This window comes from Canis aureus, chromosome 4 (assembly GCF_053574225.1).
Source record: "Canis aureus isolate CA01 chromosome 4, VMU_Caureus_v.1.0, whole genome shotgun sequence".
NCBI lineage: Eukaryota > Metazoa > Chordata > Mammalia > Carnivora > Canidae > Canis > Canis aureus.
In genome coordinates, this window is record NC_135614.1 from 67,399,127 (window position 1) to 67,425,713 (window position 26,587).

General features: G+C 35.0%; 2 long non-coding RNA genes across 5 annotated transcripts in view; one reads left to right on the plus strand and one right to left on the minus strand.

Annotated features, from left to right (window-relative positions):
- Positions 1–22,391, minus strand: part of LOC144312894 (uncharacterized) — a 43,362-nt gene extending 20,971 nt beyond the window's left edge. Inside the window, exons 1-3 of one of the 2 annotated variants that reach the window (XR_013378542.1) lie at positions 21,907–22,391; positions 4,092–4,139; positions 3,930–3,980 (exon numbers count right to left, since the gene is read on the minus strand). This is a non-coding gene — a long non-coding RNA (uncharacterized LOC144312894). The remainder of the gene's footprint in view (positions 1–3,929; positions 3,981–4,091; positions 4,140–21,906) is intronic. The other variant, XR_013378543.1, reaches the window with a different exon arrangement.
- LOC144312895 (uncharacterized) overlaps positions 1–24,563 on the plus strand; it is a 48,580-nt gene extending 24,017 nt beyond the window's left edge. Inside the window, exons 2-7 of one of the 3 annotated variants that reach the window (XR_013378546.1) lie at positions 981–1,238; positions 2,881–2,960; positions 3,242–3,554; positions 4,436–4,603; positions 8,653–9,818; positions 24,435–24,563. This is a non-coding gene — a long non-coding RNA (uncharacterized LOC144312895). Of the gene's footprint in view, positions 1–980; positions 1,239–2,880; positions 2,961–3,241; positions 3,555–4,435; positions 4,604–8,652; positions 11,145–24,434 lie in introns of those variants that run through there. The other 2 variants (XR_013378545.1, XR_013378544.1) reach the window with 2 other exon arrangements.
- Positions 24,564–26,587: the final 2,024 nt, after the last annotated feature.

Genomic DNA, 26,587 nt, shown 5'->3' on the forward strand with positions numbered 1-26,587 from the left:
AATATAATAATTATTTTCATGTTTGGAAAAAGACTATATTTCTAGAATCAGTATAGATTCCAAAATTTTCCATCATATCATACTTCTTTTCATCATTTAGGAAAAATAGTAAGTATATAAATTTTTGAGATGAATTATGTTCTTATAAGCATATGCCATAATAAAATTCAATCACAGATTAATTATATCATTTTCGTTTTTGCTCTTTAACACTTAGCCAATAGATTATATGAAGCAATGGGTGCAGGATGAGGGCAGAGAGGAGGAAGGTGAATAATCCTTTCAGTTTTACTGAAAGTATATACAGTATATACTTCTTTCATATTTGTTTAAAATCCAGTAACCAGAAAGTGCAAGTGGTCAAGCTGTTCAGTCTGTGTTATAAATGAAAGGAAACAAACTGATGAAGATTTGTTTTTTTCAATTCTCAGAGGTTTGGTAAAGTTACTGGCATATTTTGCACACCTAACTTGAGAGTACAGGTCATTCATCATACATTTATTGAGAATATTCTATGTCCCACTGGATCAGGCAAAAGCATTACCAAAGACACAAATAGAGAGGTATTTCACAGAATTGAGGGGAGCAGAAAGTAATTCAATTCAGGATACTGAATGGTATCTCGAAAGTACATTTTCAGGGTTTGGGGATACTTGGAGAAGAAAGTTTAACAGCTCTGGACAGTTCTCAAGGCCAGTTTAGAGGATGGTAAGCTACTTCAAACTTTTTCTAGTGAGTCTTCAAATGCTCTGGAATTTAATGAGATCCTTGTTTCTCATAGTGTGGTCCAGGGACTGGCATATTGGCATTTTCTGGAATCTTCTTGGTATACGGAATTTGGGGGCACCAATCTAGACTGACTAAATAAGAATCTGCATTTTAAAGAGATTAATAAGCAATTCATGTGCATATTAAAATTTGAGAATCATCATCCTAGATTCTGTCTCCTTAATAACTTTCTTTTTTTTTTTTTTTGGAAGATTTTATTTATTTATTCATGAGAGACACAGAGATAGAGGCAGAGACATAGGCAGAGGGAGAAGCAGGTTCCTCACAGGGACCCTGATGTGGAACTCCATCCCTGGACCCTGAGATCATGACCTGGGCCAAAGGCAGACACTCAACGACTGAGCCATCCAGGTGTCCCACTTTTCTCCCCTTTTAGCCTGGAAAAAAGAAATGTTGAAGAAATAGAGGGAAATATCAATGCAAGTTCTAAGCCAGTTAGACCTGTATTGGTGAGTGTGTGTGTATACGTGTGTGTCTGTCTGTTTGTCTGACAGTAATATACATATGACAGCATTACTCCTTTACCAGTTAACCCTGACCAAAATAACATTGCATTAAAAAAATCATCCCAAAACTGAAAAAGAGGGAAAATGGAGAGCCAAATATATAACTTAAATCAGAATCATACGAAAAATATGTTAAAAATTCAAATTCTAGGAACAAAATTGGCTTAAAACACTAAATCATTTTTACTCACTTATCTGCACATTGGCTGAAGATTTTCTAAGCTGGGCTTATTTGGATGGTTCTAGTGGTCATTATTGGACTCACCTCATGCTTCTGAAGCCTGAGGGTGCTTCTACCCCACATGATTGATAGCTTCCTCATGAGACCAGAGGCATGCCCTTCTCATTGCACTGGCAAAAATGCTAAACTACAGAGTCAATCATGCTATAGCTCTAGAAACCTATTTATGTCATATATGACCAGAGATAGTCAATCACATTAAAACATCCTTTTTCAAGGGGTGGGAAAGTCTGCCTTTTCTACTACGGAAAAGCACTGAACATTACATGATAAAGAATATGGATTTATAATTCAATTCCTGTGGATGGAGTGAAGAATGAAAAAGCAATCCACTTTAACACAAATCCCCTTTTAAAAATAGGTGACACCACATCATAAAGATCTAGCAATTTGTAACAAGCAGAGATGCAAAATCTGGCCCAGTGGTGGTTAATCTCTCCATACTATGTCCCCATAGTCAAGCCCTTTTTAAATTTTTCTTTTAGAAGAAGTTATTTATAATTGTAAAATTAATCACCAAATTATGTTTCATAATTTATACATTTATAAATTTGATTGAATTCCTTTCATGATCTATAGAGGGGTCAGTAAACAATAGCCTGCAGGCCAAATCTGACCAAACACCTGATTTTGTAAATAAAGTTTTATTGGAACACAGCCATTCTCATTTGCTTACTTATTGTTTATGGATGCCCTTGCAGAGTTGAACAATTGAGATAGAGATCATATTGCCAGCTGAAATATTTACTGAAAAGTTGAAAAAATTTACTCTCTCACCCTTTACAGAAAACTAGATAGATACTTCTGCCTATCATATTAAAGGCATGTACCAACCAACCAATTCCTCTTAGATATCATCAAAGATTATCTTCTTTCAAAAAGAAGAAGGTTTTAATTACTAACAGAGCCAGGGTCTCAATGCACATTTAGCTGACTCTAAAGCCAGTACCCTTCCCAGGATCCCTCACTGTGTCCACAGTATTTGCACTCTTTTTAATGATTCCACCTATTCTGAAATGGGAGGGAAAAAGAGGGACCAATGTATCAATTACACCAGAATCATGTGAAAAAAAATTGTTAAAAATTCAAACTCTTGAAATAAACTCTATGAGTGAAGACTTAGAAATCTTAACAAATGATATGTGATCCTTATTCATTCTAAAAAGAAGGAACAAGAAGTCTAAGTGAAAGAAACAACTTGTGGTGTTGAATTTGAGGACTGTTATAAAAGCTTCACATTATTATGGTAATAAATTGAGAATCAATGAGTTTGGGAGAAATGAAGAGAACTAAAACCTCCATTTGAAATTGTCTAAATTATACCTGGAATACATTCTATTCTAGCCCTTCCCTGGTTTCTCACCTTGGCTCTACTTTTGTTGATTATGATTCTCCTGGGAGTCTCCAATCCATAAGTAATTCAGGTAAATAAAAAACTTGGGAGGACAAGTGTAATGTCTGCATGCTAGATACACAGGTGTCTATTTTATGCATGGAATTTTCTAATAACCCACTTTGCAAAAGTATTTGGAGCAGATTCTAACAACAAAAAAATGACACAACATCAATGGAATAGAAATATATTATCTTAGTGTATATTGTGAATTTTCTTTGATTCAAAATGTTGAATGTGACTTTCTTTTATTCAGAAGTTTCAGTAAAAGACTAAAGCTAGACCAATTGTTATTGGCATTCCATTTCCCAGGTTCAGAAAAATGTCTCAAGTGGGTTCTGGCTTCTAAGCTGCAGGGCTTGCAAAGAGGGATCCGAAGCAATACTACTACTACTGCTTGGGTGATATACAGAGGAACAGCATTGCTTTTCCCATCCAAAAGCCAAAATATGTACTGGAAATCTTTCATAAAGCCTGGAGAGTACCTGCCCAAAGAGATGCCTGCCATCTTGTCTTTCCCAATTTAAGACTTTCTGAGATACAGAGATAAGAAGCCCAACTCAAGCCACTGCTAGAGGAGATTCCAGTGAGAAAATTCTAAGGATAACATCCTAGAAAGCTTAGAGTATGTTATACTATTTTTTTCAGCTGCTTTCCTTCAAGTATGAGGAAAAATTAGAGATACCTGACATGCATCTTTTGAAATTTGAAAATAAGGTCATGTTTCCTCTTCTGGTAGAGAGATTTCTGGGGCCTGGAGGTCTAATGGAATTGGCTATGGCTTCTGGTCTTGAAGGGGCCATGGCAAAATGTATCTGGGAAGAAGATGGAGCAACTTTATTCTTGGTTCTCTGCATTTTTTTAAGAGTACAAGAGAGATTGCAATGGTTCTTGATGCTCCATGCAAAGGTGCATAAAGGTTAGTGGTGGGCTGCTTAAAAGGTCAGAGAGGTCAAGTGATTACGCATCCATACCAGAGAAAGGATTGATGATTCTGTACCTTTGGCTTGTCGAAGGGAGTCAGGGCTGTCCTGTGGAAAGGGAAAGGAGTCTGGGGCAAGAAAAAAAAAATCTCATATATCACCTAAACATCATATTAATAAAGGATAGTAAGAGAAGATGAGATAATCAATACCCAAGTGAAGCCAGAGACATTTCTTACCTGAAACACCATTGCTTCACCTTGTCCCCAGTAGCAGAGAGTAAGTGCCTAGAAAGGGAAGACGATAAGGTTTCTTTGAGCCAGAACCTGCCATATTATTCCAAGAACTGAGGAGGTAAGCTTTTAGCCTGTGGTGGATCAGGAAAGCAGATGATCCTTGAACTGACATTAAAGTTTTTACAATGAAAATGAACATATCCTGTACCACAACAAACAAAGAAAAATGTCAGCTAGTAACTAGAAATAATTTCTGGGAGAAAATTCTACATGGGTCTCTTGCATTTCTGCTCTTTCTTTCTTTCTTTCTTGCTTGCTTGCTTGCTTGATTTTATTTATTTATTCAGAAGAGACACAGAAAGAGGCAGAGGGAGAAGCAGGCTCCTCGCAGGGAGCTCAGTGTGGGACTTGATCCCTGGACTGGGATCACGCCCTGAGCTGAAGGCAGATGCTCAACCACTGAGTCACCCAGGCATCCCTGCACTGCCTTTTCAAGGAAAGCTCTATAATGAGTGGTAGGTACAGAAGACAGAAACAGTGTCTCCTGAAGCAAAAGGCCAGTATAATAAAACTAATGTCTCAAAAAAACCCAAAAAAACAAAAAACCTTAATGTCTCCTATCAGAGCAGCACTAAGCAAACTTCCTGCCCATAATAAACCATTTGGTTTCTATTAGCTTGGAGTTCCTCTTCTGTAACATAATGTACTATGTGCGCAGGTGCAATATGGTCCTCTTTATGTCAGCCTGTGAGAATCGATACTTAAGCAAATAGCATAAAAATGATAATTCTCTGGAAACTACTATTGTTAAGAGTAACAGTAATCTATCTTTTAGCTCCGAGGAGTCTTGTGCCTTCTACCACTATCAGCGAAACTGGGGCAGGCTAATCGGTCTCATTTTTTATAGTTCTTGATAGGGAATACAAAAGAGTGTGTATATCAGGGGATGTGGAAAAAAGGGAAACTTTGAGCACTGTTAGTGGGAGTGCAAACTGGTGCAGCCACTGTGGCAGACAGTATGGAGGTCCCTCAAAAAATTAAAAATAGAATATTATATGATCCACTAATTCCACTTCTGGGTATTTAACTGAAAGAAATGAAAACATTAACTCAAAAAAATGCACCCCATGTTTATCACAGCATTATTTACTATAGCCAAGGCATGGAGACATCCAGAAAGGATTCTTGGCTACTTTTCTTGAATTAGTGATGCACTTATTGAGTCCAGAGACAAATGTAAAACTTTTCTCACCAGACCTAAGTATCTTAATTCCATAATATCCTATTAATAAATCCATCAAAAGTGTTACATTGACTCTTTCCAAGTTGTTACTCAGGGGGAAACGTATATCTATATGTTCTTATTTTGACTTACTTCTTGTTAAGACTTACAATCTTTACATAGTTTCTTTTTTCCTCTGAGAGCAACTGAATTATGAAAAAAAAAAAAAAGCTATGAAGTTGATTTCAAGAAAAGTAGCCAAGAATCCTTTCCAGTGGGAGTGGTAACTTCAATTTTCAGATGGTTTTCATATAAATTGTCCCATTTGATTTTCACAAGAACATTAGATAGCATGGCAGGCATTTTTATACACATTTCACTAAATTAATTCTTTCAGAATCTCAACTGGGCCATTGTGGGGATTAGAAATAGAATCAAGAAGGACCTCTCACCCTTTAATTGGTCAATAAATGGTAGCCATCACTGCTATTATTTTACGTGTGTGAAGAGAGAGACCCAGAGTTATTATGGCTTGCCTCAGCCTTTGATGCACAGCCCAAAGTGCCTCACAGAAATTCCCAGTTAATTTTTCCCTTCCAAGAATGGGGATTGATTTAACAATAGAAAAGCAACAATAATAATTGCACTGATGGTATTCCACCTGCAGGACTTCAAGGCATTAGGCTCAACAGTTACTTCTGGACAAAGGGACTGTGCCAAGCCCCTGATCCTGCCCACCCCCCACACTCCCAGTGTTTATCTTTAGAAGAGAAAAAAGGAATCCCTTAGAAAAAGTATTAGTCCTTTTCTCTTTAAAGGTGGGGGAAAACACTTTTTGAAACTACTCCTGCTGTCAAAGTCCAGGCCTTGATTTGTGAAGTCTGGTCTTGGAAAAGCACTAACTCAAAGTAAAATGGATGTACATTTGTAAGCATTGTGTCACCTTAGTGGGATCCGAAAGACCACTCACTTTAAACAAACAAAAACACCAGGCCAGCATCAAGACAGGTAACACAGTACATTAACTTCTCTGAAGCTCAGTGTGAACTTCAGCCTAGAAATTTTGTTTTTAGACATTTTGAAGAGTCAAAAAACTCCCAGAACCTATTCATACATTTCCAAACCTCTTCTTTACCTGAGCCATATGCCTTGGTGGGGAAAGAAAAGCCACAAATGCAAATGCAGTGAAGTTGGTTGCAGAGCAGCTTCCAATCCTCAGCCTCTCCAGATGGGAAGATAAAAGTTGTAATGGTTGAAATAAACTCAGACACAAGCAACAACACGGCTGTTGAAAAGCTTCTCAATGTGCAGAGAAGAAATGCACAACAGTTTCCAGAATATACAGCCTAAAAAGTTTTCTTATTTAAAAAGAAAACCATCTTAAGCATTCCCAAATAAATTAGCTTTGAATATTTCAAGCAATAGGAGAACCTGGTAGTAATCATTCTGATGACTCTCGCACTTTTAAAAGAATTTTTGCAATCTTTTAATTACATCTGTTTACATTTTTATCTGTCCCCAAAGAGGACCTAGTGTTGTCTTCACTTTCTGGCCTTGGTTCCCATTGACATCAGATTTCTCCATTGAAAATCAAGCAAACTGTATGAAATAAAAGTACAAAGTGTATGATTTTTATCAATCTGTTTTGTTCTCATGGCTTTGCCTATATAAGGACGTTGCTACTAAATTTGTAAACTCAACTGATAGTTTCATTTGAACTGAGAGAGAAAGATCATGTCAGGGCTTGAGAAGCCACAGGGCAGGTAAGAGGTTCAGGCTGATAAAATAGGAAAAGAGGCTAATAGATAGGTCCATATTCTCATCCTAAAAGCTTAACTAAATAGAAGGCTGGCAGATGTTGGAGGGTAAGGTCAGCAAAGAGACTGGGCAGCTGGATTTGATGACCAAGGCTATGTAAGTGGTCAAAAGAGACACAGACCCAAATCAATCGATCTAAGAAACAAAAAGATATCTGGGCATAAAGCCTTGAGGGACCAGGAAAAAACTCTTGCAAATTCTTTGTGAGTGTCCCAAAAGCCTTTTTTTTTTTCCCCCCAAAGAATGGCTGTAAAACATTGGAGATTTTAATGTGTGTCTGGTATTTTGAGATGATTAGAAAACATCTCAAAGCCTATACATCTAGATGTGTATTGTCCTGCATATGAATCACCAAACAAAATTAACCTTTAATCTGTTGAGGCTGCTGTTAACAAACTCAGCTTTGAAATTTCAATGTTAAAATTGCTGTCACAGCCTACTTAAACACCACACAGTGAGATCAATGATATTCTTCTTGGAAAAGGCAAACAGATTTTTGTTTATGCTTCTGCCTGTCTACTCTGCTTCCAAAATCTCACCCCTACACTCACTGTAATCTCAAATCAAGGTAGAAGAACAAATTAGTCATGGCAATCAGACATTTTAAAATGAAAATGTGGAACTGCTGCCTCAGATGACCCACAGTGGCCTAGTGAGAGTGGTACAGAAGGATTCCTGGCATGGGATGGCTCATTCTCAGTAGGCATTAGAAAGTTTCAACTGTTACAAGGGCTTATATGGGACTGTGTCTCACTGAAGTGACTTGAGTAACCCCAGTGAAAGTTCTGAAAAAATACACTTCTCATCATTTTATCTTGGATGTCCCAATTCTGTTGACTGCCATTGGCCCTCTATATACTTGGATGCTGGCTGAATCCCTTCCCAGGACCACAAACAGAAAGCAGCTTGATGCATATAATTCTTAGCCACTTAATGAGTGCCAGTGAGGTGCTGCTGGTCTGAGACAGGGTCTTTCAAACCTCAATGCCTAATTTCGCAGTACTCTGAATAAATGAAGTATTTCCCAAACTTGAGCACACACTGTTCTCAGTTCTTTCTCATTAATATCATTCCATAAAACTTCATTTGTTGAGATTATACCTTCTAGGATGTTGAACAACATCACTAGACTACCTCTCTCCAACACAAACACACACATATACACATATTCCTGACCAGTTGTTTTCATTTTTTATAATCTCCAAAGAGATGTACAAGGAGAGATGGTCATCGCAGTAATAGTCACTGGGTTGTGAGGAGGGAAGAGGAATCTCAGAATATGGCAACCATTTAGTAGTTACCTAACTTCTAGATTGACGATCTATTTCCCAAACAGGAAAAACAACATAGAAGGAAAATTTTACCTATGTTTAATTGTCAGAGTAAGCATGGAGTACCTATTGTAATTTTCTATCCAATTCTCTTTGTAGTTTATGAAAATTCATCATGGATACTTGTAATGGGTTTATTGTCAATTCTAGTTTATAGTGTTCTAACTTTTGTGATTTTTCTCTGCCTTCACAGATATTTTGTGCAGAGTTGAGACCAGCTGGATCATGGGCTGCAAACCATATGCATTTACACTAGAAACCTCTTTCCCCTTTGGTTCTGCTTCCAATTACTCCCATCTTCTGATTTCCTGGCTTTTTGGCACCTCAGTCCAATTTCTACATCTGCTGCTTAACCATTTGGTTTGGTGACCATCCCTTTCCAAGCTTCTTGAACTTAGGTTCTGCACACACTTCTGAGATCTGTTCATTCCTTTGGCTTTGGTAAAATCGATCTCTGACTCCCAACCTACTATAATTCCAGTTTGTGTACTGATACAATCACTAAATGGACTTGTCCCCCCACTACCCAGAATTACAGCCAAACACAGAGTAGTAATGCTTATTTTGTAATACTATGGTCTATGTATAGTCCTTGATTCAGAGGAGTTTTTCTTTCTGGAGTAGAAGTATTATATTATTATTATATATTTTTAAATATTTTTGTATATAGTCTATGACCTTTTACCACTAAAGACAATTCCCCCTGATGGGGAAAAGAAATAGAAAGTATATTCATTTAGGCAAGGGCCTTAGTTGGGTTTGGCTTGCCAGAGAATATGTTATGTTTGGAAAACAAAAACAAAATTATACATGAGATAATCTGAAGACCTATATAAAAAGCTGAAGTAAGACTATGAAGTGTAATGTTACTAAAAATTATTGAGTTAAGATCTGGAGCTCTTCTGTTTATCATATTATTGTAAACTTAATCGAATCAAACTAAACTGATTCAGAGGATGAATATCGCACTAGTCATGCTGAATTGTATTAATTCTCATCTTCCGTTGTCTCTTTGGAGTCAGAGATGGGAAGAAACAAGAATTTTGATGCATGTAGTGCTCTCATACAAGCAGTGAGGCAGTTTACAAGTGAAGAAAAGTCTGTGCTTTTGAAACGACTGGAAATGATCTCAATGTGGCTTTTCAAATATACCAGTTCAATCTTATTCTAAAATGAAATTATTTAGTTATTAAAATGAAACATAGTAATTTAACTGCTATTGTTGGCAGCTGAAAGAACAGCAGAACTGATTTAGAGAACTCAGAGAATTCTTCAGATATCCTCCAAAAATCAGAAGGCCGGCGTCATGAACAGTGATGTCATTATCTACAAGATGACTCTTCCAGTAATATGTTATCTGTGAGTGTCCTGGCTCTCTAACTTTTCAAACTTCCATCAAATAGTTAAAACATTTACATTATTTATATATTTCTATGGAACAGCATACATTTCTTTCTTTATCTGATTTCAAAATCTCTTTTGGATTAAAAAAGGCATGAAATAAACAAACAACATACTTTTGAGATGTCATTTAATTTGTTTAGTTGCATATAATTTTTCCTTTATGAAACGATTTGATACTTTTCAGTATCAAAAGGCCGTAGCTTCTAAATTTCCTTCTTCCAAAATTCTCTGATCTGGCTGGAATCAGGCATCTGTCAATGGAAGGAGATCTTTCAGTACAGGATCTAACTCATTGAGCTCAATAGCAAACCTTGTGAAGCCATAGTAGAGCTCATAGTTGGTTGGCATGAAACCTGGTCTGTTTTCTTTTCTTTAAACATCTTCTTATTCTTTGGAATATGAGATCAGCATTCTTTAAGGTATTACATCTTTGAATCTAAAGTCTCAGTCTAATGTGAACCAGTTTCCCTCTACATTTCTAGATACCTAGTTTTTAAGATTGATTTTGTTCACTGCTATACGATTTTGTTCGTTGCTATACAGAACATTTAATTGAATCATACTACTAATGAACAAAGATGATGAGAACTTTTTATTGTTTTGCTCTGTTTTCTTTTCCCCCAATGGCACTTCTTCCCCCAGAAGAGTCTATATTTCAGAATATATAGTCTGTCAACGTTAGTCCATTTCAATGCTGCATTGATACTTGATTGTGATACTGTATTGGGGAAATTCATGTATATTGAAGAGGGGCTGCCGAGAGTGTGGAAGATGGGCAGACAACAATAGCAGATAATCAACAATTAATTAGAGAGAAGAGAGCAAAAGCAGAATTTATGAAACTAGAAATAAGATTAAAATGCAGGAACATATCTGAGAAATTAGTTTAGTTCAGCAGGACTACAGTTTGATTTTCATAGTGTGGACTCGGTACTGTTAACTGCACATCTTCACTGGAAACAAAGTTTTCTATAAGGGATAGTATATGCATTGGAAAAACCTCATTAGTCACAATTATTAACAACTCTAAATTCTTTGATGGTGAGATCCCAGTCTATTTATTTTTTGAATAACCTAAAATATTGAATTATCTATTAAAAACCTGATGAATTCCTCAAATGTAGTAGATATTATTGTTCATGAACTGGGAAGTTCTTGGCGTTTGAGAGCTCAGTGTTCTAGGAGGGAAGGCAAAGGGTAAGCCAGGAATCACAAATCATTATGACCTGGTCTCCAAACATTTGCATTTATACAATTCAATAAAAAATTTTAAGACATTAATCACCAGTATATGTATTTTTATTCATAAATGTTTTGTACATACCTCTGTTTTAATGCCTAATATCTCAAGCTATAATTTATGCTAAAGTTCACTGTTAATGACTTCTGTTATAAATCCACATTCAAATAGTTTTAATTATTTCAGTTTTTTAACTGATTTCCTCAGATAATTTAATTAATCTTAGCAAATGCTTTTTAATGTGAGCTCTGCCATTTTATTTTTTTTTACTCATATGTGCTTTGTATTATTGGCATTATGTTTAATCCACGGTTTCTTTGCAGATGCTTTTAAAAGCCACTCTTTAAAGGCTCACTGCAAAACTTTAATTTGATAACATAATATATAAATCTAATTATCTGGGTACATGCCAAATTGCCAGTGGGGTCTGTGGGCACAGTCCCTGAGAGGTGAGCCCTCCTAGCAAGCATTTATATGCAAGGAATCTCTTGCATATACACCCAACCTTCATGTTCCTTCCCCAACTCATGTGCAATGTTTTTTTACGTAATACCACCGTTCACTAATGAACCAAATAAAAGGTCAAAACACAGAACTGCATTTTCCATTTGAAAAAGTCTGTAAAGAAAAATGCCAGTAAGCAATTTGGGGAAAGAAAAATTTAAGGTAAACTCATTAAATAAACACAGAGTTGGAAATGGAAAGAGCTAAAATTTGTCCGTATGGGGGAAAATAACCAGTCTACCAAAATATAGAATACAGAAAGACGTAAGAAGAGAAAGACACTGAGATGAGGTTAATGGAAGGCTTATGAATCTTTTTGGTTCTTAATTTTGAATCCTTGTAAGTTCTTTTGGGGGGGGGTGTAAAACATTTAAGTTTTAGCAAATTTCAATGTTATAATCAATGTTATCAATTATAGTTATCATGTTTTACATTAGATCCTCAGAACTTATTCATCTTATAGCTGAAAGTTTGTACCCTTATGTCAACATCTGCCTATTTTCCCCAGCCTCCTGGAAACTATTTTTCTACTCTATCAGTTTACTTTTTTAAAAAAAATTCCACATATTTCTACATACCATGCAGCATTTGATTTTCTTTCTCCGACAGGCTTATTTCAATTTGCACTACCCTCAAGATCCATCCATGTTGTTGCAAAATGGATTTCCTTCTTTCTTAAGGCTGAATAATATTCCATTGTGTGATATATATATATATTATATAACATATATGTTTTATAAAACTTATATATATAATATAACTTATATATGTTTTATAAAATACATATATACATATATATATAAAACCTCTTCCATTGTATGACATATATGTGTGTGTGTATATATATATAACTTCTTTATCCATTGACATCTGTTGATGGACACTTAGGTCATTTTCTTATCTTGGCTATTGTGAATAATGCTGCAGAGAACATGAGAGTGTGGATATCTTTTCAATATCTTATTTTCATTTTCTTTGGATATATGCCCAGAAGTGGGATTGTTGGATGGTCTGGCAGTTCTATTTTTATTTGATTTTTTAAAAATATTTTATTTATTAATGAGAGACACAGAGAGAAAGAAGAAGAGACATAGGCAGAGGGAGAAGCAGGCTCCATGCAGGAAGCCTGATTGGGAATTGATCCCAGGATCCCGGGATCATGACCTGAGCCAAAGGCAGACGCTCAACCATTGAGCCACCGAGGCGTCCTCTATTTTTATTTTTGTTGAGGAACCTCCACACTGTTTTCCATAGTGGCTGTACCAGTTTACATTCCCAAAAATGCACAAGGGGTCCCTTTTTCTCCACATTCTCACCAACACTTATCTCTGGTCTCTTTGGTGATAGCAATTCTAACAGGTGTGAAGTGATACCTCATTGTGGTCTTCATTTGCTTTTCCCTGATTAGTGATGTCAAGAATGTCTTCTTCCAAAAAAAATGACTATTCAGTTCCTCTGTCCATTTTTTAGTTGGACTCTTATAATCCTTTTGCTATTGAGTTGTATATGTTCTTTATGTGGTTTGGATATTAACCCTTTATCAGATAAATTATTTGCAAATATTTTCTTTCATTCCATACATTACCTTTTCATTTTGGTGATGGTTTCCTTTGCTATACAGACACTTTACAGTTTGATATAGTCTCACTTGTTCATTTTTGCTTTTGCTTGCTTTTTGTGTCATATCCAAAATAGCATTGCCAAAACTTATGTCAGTTACTGTATAATTGCTATATAGTTTTGGCTTTATTCTGTTACCACACTGTGAATCCTTAACTCTAAGCAACAATTTTGCAAATGAGTTTGATTGTTTAATCCAAATCCATTAATGATTTGAAATAAGTAAACATGTATGTATATTTATTTAAAATCTATCAATGATGATGGAGCATTAAAATCAACTCTCTAAAGAAAAGTCATACACATAATAGTTCTAAGGATTGTTACCTAAATGTGATCTCTTTTGAATAAAAGAGAGAGAACCATATGGAAAATAACATTTTCTTTAAGGATTTTATTTATTTATATGAGAGAGAGAGAGAGAGAGAGAGAGAGAGAGAGAAAGCATGATCAGAGGGAGAGGGACAAGCAGACTCCTGTTGAGTGTGGAGCCTGACTTGGGGCTTGACCCCAGGACCCTGACATCATGACCGGAGCTGAAGCCAGACACTTAACTGACTGAGCCACCCAGGTGCCCCCTAAATAACATTTTTAAGTAACTTTTGTGTTAATAAATATGTCAGCCAACAAAGAGTTGCTTCTTGTCTTCAAACTTTGATATAATAATATAATGCAAGTAAAAAGAAAAAGGATACTTCAGTTACTGAAAGTCATTTAACTTATCATTCAGACTGCTTTCTGAAACACCTTCAGATAAGAATTAAGATATTGAAACATATCACACAGTTACTAATTCTTTTTTTAAAGACTTTATTTGTTTGAGAGGAAGCAGGAGTGGAGGGGAAGGGCAGAGGGAGAGGGAGAAGCAGAGTCCCTACTGAGCAGGGAGCCCTACATGGGGCTTGATTCCAGGACCCTGAGATCATGACCTGAGCTGAAAGCAAATGCTTAACTGACTGAGCCATCCAGGCGCCCCAGTTACTATTTCTTAATACACAAATGCTAAAACATAGTTTGTTATTAAAAGTCATCCAAGAGGGGCACTTGGGTGGCTCAGTGGTTGAGCGTCTGCCTTTGGCTCAGGTTATGATCCCAGGGTCCTGGGATCGAGTTCTGTATCAGGCTCCCCTCTCTCTATGTCTCTGCCTCTGTGTGTGTGTGTCTCTCATAAATAAATAAATGAAATCTTTAAAAAAAATTTTAAAAATCATCCAAGAAATGCAGATTCACATTGTTTCCTAGAAATTTCTTTTGCATATAATTGGCAAAATGAAGAAACATCCTAGGTTTAACAACACCCTGTGTTTGCTTGTGTATCTTAGCTGCCTTGAGAATGCAAAAATATTTTAAAACCCAGAGATGATATGGATCTAATTTATGGTTTACTGTCTTGCTAAATTAAATGGTTACAGACAACATGCAGAATACACCTTTTTTAAAACTGAGAAAATGCCGTCTGTGCTATTTGTAACAGTTACTTTTATTTAAACAGAAAGACAAAGGCATTCATGTAATTCCTCAGGCCAGCACTGTTTTGATGTGACAAAGAGAAATACTCTTCAAAATGCAGCTCCTTAAGTATGTGTCTGATTTCACACTTTTAGAAAACGTGCAATGTTTCTGGTTTAGCTGGCAAGAATTGAGGAAGATTAAGAAAGTGTTTAAAGATGTTCATTAAAAAGTAGTTATAAAAATGTGAAAGAGACACAGCACCAAGCATGCCAAATAGAGTAAAACTGTCATCAAAAAGATTCAACAGCTATGAAAAGAGTTCTTCAAAATCTGCCATGTTTTTTTTTCTAGATAACAAAATCTATCAATTCCAAATGTCCACATTAGTCATGCATAAAGGCACCAGTGTTTCACAGAAAACAAACACATCTATTCCAAGGAAACCTTGCTTTTTATCACACCCACCAGGGAGGCTAAAAAAAGTCAGCTTCTTGAGAGTTTAATCCTAAGTGAAGTTTTAGTTTTCAGTGAAGTTTTTAGTCGTAAGATGTTTTGCCAGAACATGAACACGATAGCAATTGGGTTTTGCTTCAAGTTTTTTAGTCACAATTTTTATTTTATTTATTTTACATTACATTGTTTTAAAAATTATAGTACTACATTATCATATTAATTTGGGAAATAACACAAGTCATATAAAGAAAAGGTTAAAAATTATTTTCCTTCCCCCAAGTCTCTATGTTCATTGCCCTAGGAAAGGTGCTAACAGCTTGATGTGTTTTCTTCCACATGGTTTTCCTTGCTCATAAATGCTTATGAACTTATATATTCATGTATATCCATTTTGATTTTTTTCTTCTTATTGCCCTTGAATTTTTAAAAAACTGAAACAATAACTCTGCAACTTGCTTTTTAAACCAAATTATGTGTCCTTGCCATTCAGATCAATATAGTTGATGATGACCACAATTGCTTTAATCGTTACACATTATCTATAGTATAATTTATTCAATCATTTATGTGTGGCTCAGTGTGTGTGTGTGTGTGTGTGCGTGTGTGTGTGTGTGTGTAAAAGGTATTCAGGGATCTTCCCTTCCCTATATTTTCCCATTACCAACAATGCTGAAAAAAATATTAAGCACGTATCTTTATACTTTTCTTTCTATGAAACAGAAGGTCAAAAGTGAATTTGCAAAGTCAAAGGATGAATGTATTGTTACTTTTAATAAATATTTAAAAATTAATATCCAAAATGATCTTATAATTCACACTTGGACCATTTATTTATTTATTTATTTATTTAAAGATTTTATTTTTTTTATTTATTTATTCATGATAGTTACACAGAGAGAGACAGAGAGGCAGAGACACAGGCAGAGGGAGAAGCAGGCTCCATGCAGGGAGCCCGACGTGGGATTTGATCCTGGGTCTCCAGGATCGCGCCCTGGGCCAAAGGCAGGCGCCAAACCACTGCGCCACCCAGGGATCCCTTTTTTTTACATTTTTATTTATTTATGATAGTCACAGAGAGAGAGAGAGAGAGAGAGAGCGAGAGGCAGAGACACAGGCAGAGGGAGAAGCAGGCTCCATGTACCGGGAGCCTGACGTGGGATTCGATCCCGGATCTCCAGGATCATGCCCTGGGCTAAAGGCAGGCGCCAAACCACTGCGCCACCCAGGGATCCCCACTTGGACCATTTAATGTGCACCTTCCTATCAGTGAGATTGAGAACTATTTTACACACATTGATCTCTTGGAATATCTTTTTTTATGAATTACTATCATTATCTATGATACCAGTACCTTATATTGTTTGTCTTTTACTTGTAGACATTCCAGTGTTGTTGGTATAGTGTACCTTTCTCTGATTCTTTGAAATTTTAAGCATTATTTCATGTTAACTGGTCATTGAATCTTCACTTAGAAGTGCCGATTGTCCATTTTTCCACTGGGCTTTCTTTTATTGAATTGTAATCATTCTTTCAATGGTTAGATACGAGTTCTTGATCAGTTTTATGTCACAAATACCCTGTTTTCCTGCTCTGTTTCCTTTTTCTTATTCCAAAAGTGCCGTTTATGAAAATTAAGCAACTCTGAATTTTAATAATGTCCAATATATCATGCTTTTCCTTTACGGTTAGTGTTTTTTTTTTTTTGTACCATGTTTAAGAATTCTTTCTCTGTTCCAAGGATGATGATGTTTCCTTATACCTCAGGAATGTTATTGTCTTGCATTTCATGTTTATATCTTCAATTTCTGTGGAATTAATAGCATGTATGGTATGAGATGAGGATGAAACTATGTTTTTCCTCTATGTGATTATCCAAATTATCCATTTTCTGAAAGGCCAGACTATTCCCACTACATTGCAGGGCAGCCCCTAAGGATGCTCTGTTTTGAACCTCTTTTCATTGGTCTGATTGTCTATCCTGTGATAATATCATACTTTTAATATGTATGATATTTGTAATATCTTACAACTTGTAATATTTGTAAATATTACCTATTAGTCTTAATAAGTAGTAGAACAAATCTTTTTTCTTCTTGATCCTTACTATCATCTTTACTATTATGGGCGCTTTGCACAATCATATATATTTTAGAGTTAGTTTCTCAGTTCTACACAACACAAAAAAAATGCTAAGATTTTGAGTAAAATTGCAGTGAAAATATGAATCAATTTGGATAAATAACACTATCCAGAAGTACAGTATAACTATTAATTCATTTCCAGTCTCTTGAATCTCTCCCAGTTTCTATGTAATTGATTTATTTTGGCTGTCATAAAATATAGTTTTAGAATTTTCATTTGTTTCTGGTATATAGAAATATAATTGATTTTTAAATACTGATTTACACCAAGTAATGCTGTTAAACTCATGTTTTAATCTTTCTAATTAATCTCTGGATTTTATGGGGATTCTCTATATATGCAAATATATTGACTGATAATAATAATGTTCTTATTTCATCCCTTCCAGGACATGCATTTCTTTTCTTTTCTTTTTTCTTTTCTTTTCTTTTTTTTTCAATCAGCTCTCCAATTGATGTTGAATATAAAGCAATATGTTTTGCATTCTCAATCTAAAAGGAAAATTTTCAATATCCAATCATGTGTGGAATTTGCTGTAGGTTTTATAAATAACCTTAATCAGTTTAAAACTACATCTTTTGCAATGTCTAGATGGCTCAGCAGTTGAGGGTCTGCCTTTGACTCAGGGCCTGATCCCTCTACCTGGGGATGGAGTTCCACATTGGGTTTCCTGTAGGGAGCCTGCTTCTCCCTCTGCCCATGTCTCTGCCTCTCTCTGTGTGTCTTTCATGAATAAATAAATAAAACCTTTTAAAAAATAAAATAAAATTACACCTTTTGATAATTAAGTAAATGCCTTTGTTTCTAGTTTACAAAGTTTTGTTTTGTCTTTTTAAATAAGACATGGATGCTGAACTATGGTAAATGCATTTTCTGGATTGTCAGAGAGGATCATATGTTATCTTCGCTTTATTCTATTAATATATGATGAATAATAGTAATTTTCTAGTATTAAACTAGTTCTATTTCTGCAGTGATTCCAACTATGCTGTGATAAATTATCATTTTTAATATAATACTGGATTTGATTTGCTAATGTTTTGGTAAAGATCATTGAATTTCTTTTCATGAGAGAAAAGCCTATAATTTCTTTTTCTGGTGATACATTCCGTATTCCTATAGTGTGTTATTTGTCGTGTTACCTGTTTTATCTGTTACTTTCATCTCTAAAAGAGTTTGCAGAGAACGGCCTTTATTGTTTTGTTTTGTTTTTTTTTTTAAGATTTTGTTTATTTATTCACAAGAGACAGAGAGAGAGAGGCAAAGACATAGGCAAAGGAAGAAGCAGGCCCCTTGCAGGGAGCCCAATGTCTCTATATCAGACTAGGGGACTACACCCTGAGCCGAAGGCAGCTGCTCAGCCACTGAGCCACTGAGGCATCCTGCCTTTATTCTTTCTTAAACACTTGTTAGAATATCTCATTGACACCACCAGAAGCTGTAGTCTTTCACAGTCAAGGGGTTTAATTTACAGATTCAATTTCTGTATTTGATAAAAGAATATTCACGTTTTCTATTCTTATGTTGGTATTGGTAAGGTAGGTCTTTCTTGTCATCTACATTTTCAAATTTATTGGCAAAAAAGTTTTTATAAAGTTCTCTTATGAACTTCTAAAAGTCTGTGGCATATTATGTGTAATATATATAGTAATTGTTTTTCAACCTAGTTGTTGTTATTTGTGCATTCTCTTTTTTTCCCTCGAGCAATTCCACCAAGAATTTATGAGTTATTCCAAAGTGGGTGGGGGAAAACTTCTGGTTTTCTTAATTTTCTTTATTTTATGTTTGTTTGCTATTTCATTAATTTCTATTAATTTTTATTATGTTCCTCCATTTTCTTTGTGGGTTTATTTATGGTATCTTTTAACACCTCCTTTCCACAGTGTACATTTAAAGCCACAAATGTCTCTCAGAGTACAAGAGAGCTATTCATGTAGCAGTTGGCCAGCCTCCTCTAGTAGGAGCAGTAAGGAGAGTAAAACCAGCAAAGAGAAAACACCAGGTGTCCTTGATTTCTTTCTTTTCCTGAAATGGATTCCTCAGTCTTTTTCTTTAGTCACTTGCTAATATTTTTAAATGGATTATACTTATATTATTTGTCTAGCCATTCTAGTTTTAGGTACCTTTTTTTTTAGAAATCTTGGTTATAAATGACATATTCTATTATTACTATAATCTGAAATTTACTCTTATGTATGATGTAATCTATGTTTTTCCCCCAAATACTTAGAGAATTATGTCAATGTCATTTATTCTATGAACCATCATTTTTCTCAGAATTAATAACCTCCAATTTTGTTCATAACTAAATGTTTAGCTTAGCAAAATTAGTCATTTAATTAATAATTCATAACTGAAGTGTAAAATATGTCATATCATGTATTAAAAAACTGAATGGAATTCTGGTTTCTCTATTCTGTTTGATTACTTATTTGTCCATTTCTGTAGTAGTATTTTTTATTACATTAATGTTACGATTAATTTGAGCATTCCAGTTTTGGTATGTCAGTATTAAAAATCATCTTCTATATGATTTCCCAGAGTACTTTGAATATTGTAGCTTCTCATACCTACTAAGTTTACAGGATGGTGAATCTTTACAATTTTAAGTTGCCTCATCAGTGAACAGGGTATGTTTCTTTATTTACTTTAATTCTATTTGTGATGTTTAAAAAATTTTTATCTTTAAGGATCTTTCTTTGAGTCTTCTTAATAGATAATTTAGTTTTGTCACTTTTTAAAAACGGTATTTTATTTATTTGGGAAGTTCTGACTATTTAGCTGTTGATTCTGTGAGGTTTTCTGTGTGGATGATTTTTTGAAGTTTTCTAAGTGGATGTTTATAAATTATACAAATAATAGATTTTATTTACTTTCTTTTTTTTAAATAAATGCCTTTTTTTAATTTTTTTTTTTAATTTATGATAGGCACACAGTGAGAGAGAGAGAGGCAGAGACACAGGCAGAGGGAGAAGCAGGCTCCATGCACTGGGAGCCCGACATGGGATTCGATCCCGGGTCGCCAGGATCGCGCCCTGGGCCAAAGGCAGGCGCTAAACCGCTGCGCCACCCAGGGATCCCAGATTTTATTTATTTTCTAATTCTTATATATATTTTTTCTTCTCTTGAGCATTGGCTAGGACTTCTAATACAGTGTTAAATAGTAGCAATGATATTGAACATTCTTGTCTCAATCCTGCTCTTGATGTCATTAAACTTCTCTAAGTACTATTTTTGTAGAAATTGAAAAAAAGTATTCTGTGTCTAGTTTTTTTTAACATTTCAAGTAATAAATAGATGATAAGACATTTGTATTGCTTTCTCCAAATCCATTGAGGGAATATTATTTTCCTTTTGATGTATTAAAATATGAAATACATTGAAAATTATCTAATATTGAGCCATTCTTTAATTTCACAGAGATCCTTACTTAAGAAACCCTTGATTATTATTTAAACATACCATTCCTTCTACTTGTACTTCTGTTTCAGAAATTCCATTATAACGATGTTGAAGCTTCCTTCATTTCTTAGCTCTTAGAGTTCCCAATTCTTTATTACCTTTTGACGTCTTCTGAAAAAAGGTATTCAATCTGAAATTCTCACTCACTAACTCATTATTTGGCTATTCATCCCCTTAGAAGAGCTCTTTATTTAAACAATTTTATTTTTCATTCTCAGTATTTCCACTTGTATATTTTATGTAGCTGCTTTTGCTCCTACTTCATGTTATCACTACCTTATCCCTATAGAATTTATGTTATTTTAATTTCTTGATCTATTTGTTTCAAAAATCTTTATTCTATTACAGCAAATCATGGATAACAGTGCAGACTCCCTGCTTGGGCACTGGTTCCACTGAGGTTTCTGCTCTGGCAATTTTTAAACACCCAGTTGATGGTTATTTCCTCACTTACATCTTATTTGCATGACATTAGACAGTTTTTCTCATCTGTTCCCATTTGTTCCAAAATGTTTTTTAAGGATCTCTAAACTGTAACCTCTCTATTTTTATTCTAATTTTTTAAATCCACATTTCTCATATAATCCCAAAATTCTAATTAAAGAAGCATTTAATTCAGGGATACTCACTAAATCTACATTCAGCCTCTTTACTACCTTCATTAACTAATTCTGTCAGGTGAACTTTATAATCATCCCAAACTAGCATTCAGTGCTTTCATTTTAGGTTAGTAAGTCTTCCTCCAATAGAACATCGTTTTCTAAAACATGCTGAAAGCCTGATACATTACTTGAGGAGGTTTATAAGAATTTACATACATAATGATTCACCGAAGAGAAAATATGATAGAACAACAACAACAACAAAAAAAAAAGCACTTGCTTTACATGCAAGCACTTATGTAGTCACTCTTCATATTTATTCCCCATAATTCCCTGAGTCATTTAGGTATAAAATCCCCATGCGTGTAGTTTTTGTATGCCTCCTAGGTAAGTTTTATTTTCAGTTTCTCTTTGACTCGGGGGCTACTTATAAGTGATTCTTAATTTCCAATATTTCATCCTTTATTGCTGATTTCTAGTTTTATTAGATTATCATTAGAATATACACAAGCGGGTTTTTTTTTTCTTTTTGCCCCAAAAGACAAAGAAAGAGCTGGTAAACACTTACCTTGATAGTGGCCATGTGGGAGAAGTCTCTCTCCTCCAGGTAGGTACTTTCCTCATGCCAACTGCATTTGTCCCCCAACTGCTGGGACTAGGAACAGTTCAGGCCAGTAGCACGGCGACCTTCCAGTTCTAACAGCGCTGCCATGAACAAAAACTGCCACCAAGAGCAAGTCTGGGTGGAGCCCCTCTGCAAAGGAATCAAGAGGATTCTTTCACTTGAAGTATTCATAGAAGATGTTTGCCCAGTTTCTGAGTACAGTTGTCTTCTCTGCCAATAGTATCTTGGCTTCTGTCTGGTACCAAAGAGAATCAAGTCCTACAGCTCCTCCCTCACACATGGGTCTCAGAAGAGTTCCAGCCGGTGTCCCAGTCCAGGTGAGGGCAGCATACCTCTCAGTATTTTGTAAATTCCGGGAGAAAGAGAGGAGCACAATGGCACCAAGGAATGTGGCCAAAATGTCATCCTCCTGGAATTTCTGCAGCTAGCAGCCAGGGAAGTCTGAATCCAATGTTTCAGTAGCAATCTTAAACAGAGATGAAATGATCGCATTGTCTCCAGCACAGGTCTAAATGGATGTTACAAGTATGTTTTGTGAGACACTAATAGGCGATAAGTAAAGTACAGAAGGATTATCCAAATAACTGTTTTTGGAAAACAGTTGTATCTGAAAAGCTTCTCTCTTGCAAGATTTGTAAGAGGCTTGAGTACATGAATATACATTATTGCTGTCTGAAGTAACGTTCATGTTGTTTCGGTTATTTTGACTGAAAAGCACGTTTTTGTCATATTGCTGTTATGACTGTTGTCCTTGTGTTAATGCCACTTCCAAGCCCGTATTTCTACAAAACATACTTTGGAAAAAGTTGGCCTTTACTTTTCCTCCAAAAAAATTACTGAATATCTTATTATTTTCTTAATTTTGGGGATAGTTATTATACAATTTTAATTATAGAACAATGGTACCATTTTAAATATTGACAATAAATTATGTATTTGGTAAAAGTAATTAAATGATCAAAAATGATTTTACAATTTTAATAGTCAAACCATACAATAGGGGATAGAGTATAGTATTAGTCTCTCTCCCATCCTAAAATCCAGTCCAATTTCCCAGAAGTTAACACACAAACATACACCGACATACAGATTTTCTAATTAAATGTTTTTAAAAATTTATGTAATTAGGCATATATTCTAATCCCTGTCTGGGCCATTTTCAAAGCTGTCTTTTTTTTTAAGATTTTATTTATTTATTTGAGAGAGAGAAAGAGGGAGAGAGAAAGCACACGAGCATGATCAGGGGAGGGAGACAGAGAGGGAGAAACAGATTCCCCTGAGCAAAGAGCATGATGCAGGGCTCAATCCCAGGACCCTGCAATCATGACCATAGTAGCCAAAAGCAGATGTTTAACTGACTGAGCCACAAAGGTACCCCTCAAAATAGTCTTAATTGTACCTTTGGATATCTCTACATTACCTGCATACTGCTCACTTTTAATAATTGCATGGTATTCTATTATATGGATATATTATAATTTATTTAACTACTGCTCTATTGAAAGGCTTTTAGATTGTTCTGTTTTTTTCACGATTATAAACAAAATAGAAGTGAATAACCCTATAGGTTATTTAGATATGCTAAACAGTATAAATTTTTTGTAGCTAGATTTCTAGAAGGGGAATTTCTGTGCTAAATATCAAGAATAGATAGATAGATAGATAGATAGATAGATAGATAGATAGATAGATAGATATTGATATAGTATTTTATTTATTTATATGACCGAGAGCAAGTGAGCACAAGCTGGAGGAGTGGCAGAGGGAGAGGGAGAAGCAGGCTCCCAGCTGAGCATGGAGCATCAGCTGAGCATGATTGGGGCTCAATCCCAGGACCCCAGGGTCAAGACCTGAGCCCAAGGCAGACGCTTAACTGATTGAGCCACCCAGGTGCCCCTCAAGCATATTTTTTTAATTAAAAATTATCTACAAAAGCAATTATAGCATTTTAAATTTCTAACAGTGTAGGAAATTACATGTTTATTCTTATTTTTGCCATGGAAATCTCACATTTAAAAATTATTGCTAACTTGATCCATGGAAATATGGAAACATTGAGAAATGATGAAGCCAGATATCTTAACACAAGAAGCTGTTTTCAGTTCTTTATTTGTGAGCTCTATTTACTTTGTATATTATCCTAATACAATTTTAGAGTTTCTTATTTATTTGTATAAGATCATCTCAATTAAGGAAATCAGCTCTTTTTTACTCTTGTGTAGTAAAAATATTTTCCAAGTTTGTTTTTGCTGTTGTATTATTTTATTTTGTTTACAGTGTTCTTTTTGCAAAGAAGTTTTAACATATTTATAAAACAAATGTATGTACTTTTACAACCTTGGGTTTTGAGTCTCGCATAAAAAGGCATTTGCTATCAAAAATTTTTAAAAATCATTTATTTTCAGTATTTGTGTATATGTCTTTGTGTGCTTAAGTGTTTGATCATTAAAATTATATTTTGGTATACATAGCAATGTAGAAATCCTCCCGATGAGCTGTGAAATGACTGTGAACAATGCCTTGACTAAAACTTTGGGAGAGACCTTGAACTGGGGGCACCCAGGTAAACTGCTCCTGAATTCCTGACCCACAGAAACTATGAGATCATAAGTACATGCTTTTTTTAACTTCTGAGTTTTGGAGTAATTTCCTATGTAGCAATAGATAATTAATATTCATTTAATCAAGTTTTATTTAAGTTTTTTTAAAAGATCATGAAGAGATGGTGAGTTTTGCCAAATGGCTTTATTTTTTGGTCATTCAACTCATTACTATGATGAATTATATTAACAGAGTTTAAAAAAGCATATCATCTTTATATTCCTGAAAACTCCATTTTAAAAAAACTAATCTTTAGAGGCATTGCAAAATTATTACATGTAATTTATTTAGGATTTTACGCTAACATTCATGAATGATCTATCTATATATGCTTTGATTGTCAAAAGATTTGGCAGTCTATGCTCGGAAAAAAATTTTAAAGTATTGGAATTTTCCATTCTTTCAAAGTTTAATTGACTTCACCTGTGACTCCATCTACAACTGGTGTTTTTTTAAAAGTGAATATTTGAAAATTCTCTCAATTATTTACTATAATTGTGTTTAGATTTTATATCTCATCTATGACAAAATTTCACATTTTTCTAGAAAAAACTACAGGAGAGGCACCTGTGTGGCTCAGTTGGTTAAGGGTCAGACTCTTGATTTTGGCTCAGGTCATGATCTCAGGGTCCTGATATCAAGCCCCACGTCTGGGCTCATACTAGACATGTAGCTTGCTTAAGGTTCTCTCTTGGCCACTCCCGCTGCCTCTCCCCTAAAATGGTAAAAAAAAAAAAAAAAAAAGGATAAAATACATTATAACTGTGTTTTAGTAACTGTATAGAGCTGTGCAAAATATATATATATTTTTACATTTCTAGGTAATCCTGGTTATTTGCCCATATTTAGCCCTCAAAATTTTAACTGATGTAATTTGGAGCTAAACACCCTTGCTTCACGCTCACTCAGGTGGGACAACTCTGAGGCATAGTCTGTGGTTTGCCATAATTCCGAGCTGGACAGAGCCCTGTTATCCACATCAGGAATCTATTTCATATCACACCACATCCCATCTGGTGATTTTTTGGATCACCTCCCAAGGAAGTTATTTGCAGTGAAATCCTTGTCTCAGTGTCTAAACCCTGGCAAAAAGCAACCTAGATACCCACCCAGAGAGACTCTTTCCCAGTAGTTCCATTGCAAATTCATTAAAGCCTTATTATCATTAATTCAGAGTCTTATACTCTTTTTCCCTGGGGTCAGAAGAGAAATTAGGCATTGTGGGATGACAGTCAATGATGAGAAGAGAGGTCTTTGTAGGAAAACTATTTTCAAATTCAATGAACAGGGAACTAGTTCACAAAGAGTGTTGTTCATCATTTCATGGTTCATTATGATTACTGAATAACAAAGATTTCCTATATTGGTATAAATTATTGTATTATGTTTTTAAAAAGAACAACTGGTAGAGAAAACTATAGTTGTCATAATTCTAACATGCCCTTCTTAACTTTACTAAAAAATCTTCATTTGCCTACACCTTCAGAATCTAGTATAATGTTCTAAAATTTGAAGAGCTTCATGATTACTAATCACAACTTGGGATTCACAATTCTCTATACAGTGTGTGCTTATTTCAAATAATGAAAAGTGATGCTAAAGAAAATTAAATAAAATCTTAGTATTTAAAAGTGTCATCACAGTACCAAAAAAGGACAGACGTTGAAGAAATACTTATTAATCTGTTATTAATATAACAGAACCAATCTGCCCTTAGAAGATGAGTCTCTCTTGTGATTTCCCATAACCTTAGTTATACCAGAGGACTGGTATTTTCAATACTGGTTGTGAGACATTGGGTGTTTATGATAGTCCATCTCTTCCACTTATGGTATTGGCTAGTGAAGATTCAGAGCAGTATATAAGTGTTCAGACAAGCAAATCTTACTCTTTCTGATCATGACAAGCTTCCTGCTACTAATATGTGTACCTTGGATACATTTATAAATCTTATAGGGAGCTGATTATCTCAGGAAGGCCAACCATTCTTAGTCTATCTGAAATGGAGGTTTATATGAAACAA